Below are 1,287 nucleotides of genomic sequence, written 5' to 3' on the forward strand. Positions count from 1 at the left end.
AGCGATTTTCATGGAAAATAATTAAGTTTAAGTATTAATTTTGATAACATTTAGAACATAACTCGATTTGCGATTTTATATCATGGATACACTAATTTACTAGAAAATATCAGCGCGACCAAAATTAGCGTATTTTAACGTTTAGTTGCCTCATAATAATTTGAGAGTTTCTTCATAATGCTTTTTGGATGAAATGGCCTATAGAGAGCGGGATAAGACGGCTTTAATAATGCCGCGCAGCCGCCGTGACGTTGAAACGGCGATAGCTTTAGTCGGCGACGCCATCAAAATACTAGAGTCTAAATCGTCGCCTTAAATAGCGTTTATGAACTTTGTGAAGCTTTAGGAAAGTAATTTGGTCTAATTTTAGTATTTTTAGTTGCTAAAACTTAATATTATTTAAATATAAAACGCTTAAGGTAAAAATTATCATTAAACTTGTAAATTATTGTAAATTAATCTATTTCATTTCACTAAGCCTTGGTCAAAACAATCTCCGTAGCACCTAGGGCATAGGATAGGCAATCCTCCTCTGTTCCTAACTTCGAAGTCGTAATTATGCTATGATTTTATGCTTTGTTTATTTCGTCAATATAGGTAACAGTAGCGCTAGTTAATTCAGGATACCGTTATCTAATTTGCTCAAATCAGGGTAGAAAAAACCATGTAGTCGTGTTCTTTAGTACACATCTGCTTTGACTGCACACCTTATAAGTAATGACTGCAGACCTTATTTTGTTAACTAATAGTCCTCATTTATTATAATTTTAGCTCAAAGTGCTTTAATTGACACGCTTTCAACAAGTTTTATTAATTGTGATTGTATGAATGTAACACTTGATGGATGAAGTTCAGTTTGGTACGACGCCACTTAACGCGAGCCACCCAACGAACAATGGTTTCTAACCAAATAGACTATTGTGAGTAAATCAAAAATAGTAAATAATTTCCTAGAATGCTGCTAGTATTTTTCTTTTATTTCAACAAAATACTTCCATCAGTTTGGTGGAGAAAATTCTGCGTTAGCGTTAACATAGTTTTCTCAACAACGAATACTGGAATGTTGAAATCAGTATTTAATGCCCAACATTTGTTATTAGGTAAAAATTTAATTATAAATAAATTATTTGCGTGTCCAGCCACTGTCCATAACCCAGTTTAAAAAAACCAATGTTCCTAATGTTGTAAAATTGCAGAAAAACAGTTTATTTTGCCAAGGTTAGCGGAGCATCTAGTGCTCTAACAGAAATTTTTTTTTTGCTTTGAGATGTGTGGAAATTTGTTATG

At 32.9% G+C, this 1,287-nt stretch overlaps 1 long non-coding RNA gene across 1 annotated transcript; it reads left to right on the top strand.

The window, feature by feature from the left end:
- The first annotated feature begins 285 nt into the window (after window positions 1-285).
- On the top strand, window positions 286-791 carry LOC149695158 (uncharacterized). Its single transcript, XR_016382498.1, has 3 exons — window positions 286-419; window positions 598-714; window positions 772-791. It is a non-coding gene; the product is annotated as an uncharacterized LOC149695158 (long non-coding RNA).
- The last annotated feature ends 496 nt before the right edge of the window (window positions 792-1,287 follow it).

The sequence above is a fragment of the Phalangium opilio genome, unplaced genomic scaffold (assembly GCF_054372755.1).
Source record: "Phalangium opilio isolate 3A_F unplaced genomic scaffold, DU_Popi_V2 ptg000022l_1, whole genome shotgun sequence".
NCBI lineage: Eukaryota > Metazoa > Arthropoda > Arachnida > Opiliones > Phalangiidae > Phalangium > Phalangium opilio.